Source organism: Apium graveolens, chromosome 9 (assembly GCF_009905375.1).
Source record: "Apium graveolens cultivar Ventura chromosome 9, ASM990537v1, whole genome shotgun sequence".
Taxonomy (NCBI): domain Eukaryota; kingdom Viridiplantae; phylum Streptophyta; class Magnoliopsida; order Apiales; family Apiaceae; genus Apium; species Apium graveolens.
In genome coordinates this window covers 194266241-194267038 of record NC_133655.1, presented here as the reverse complement: position 1 = coordinate 194267038, position 798 = coordinate 194266241, and positions in this window count along the sequence as shown.

The following is a 798-nucleotide window of genomic DNA, read 5'->3' as shown; positions in this document are numbered from 1 at the left end:
GAAATTTTTATGACATTTAGAAAACTCCACATGTTACTCTCTGTAAAACTTTCATGATTTATGAATACTTTTAAGTCTATCCTTTATATTTTCAAAGTTCGTGATTCGTAGCAGTTTTTGTCGCGTAAAACACTTTTACTAAAACGATCATAACTTTTGATCCGTAAATCGGAATTAAGCGATTCAAGCGCCTAAACGATCCTTATAACATTGTCTATCTTAAAAAACGTTATTTATTAAGAATCTATAGTTTAAAACTTCGAGACTTTCTGCAGAAACTTAAAGTTACGGTTTGTTATTTTTAACGAAGTTACGTTTACGATCGGGGTTTCGTTTATGCCTTAACTATCAACACAACCACCAACAATCATCATATCATCATCAACACACAAACTCATCTCAAGAACATCATGTTCTTGAGGCAACAACAACCAACCTTAAATCTACTTAACTTAATCATCAAGATTTCATAAACAACACTTAGTAAGCTAGGTTTACTAACACCCACTAAATGGATCTTAAACATGAACCTTAAATAAAGTTAGGCCAAAGATTTTTACCTTTCTTGAAAGCTTGAGATGTATTCTTGAAGATGGTGGAGGCTTGGAAGTGCTTGGTATGATTTTTGGAACCTAAAACCACCATTAAAATCAAGAAACCAAAGAGATGTTACTATTCACACTATTCACTAGTGAGTTTCTTGAATTTATTCCACCCATCAAACCTTGATAAAAAGAGATGAAAGATTTTTCTTACCTTAGTTTAGTTGCTAGGAGGCTTGGGAAATAATTGTGGGAT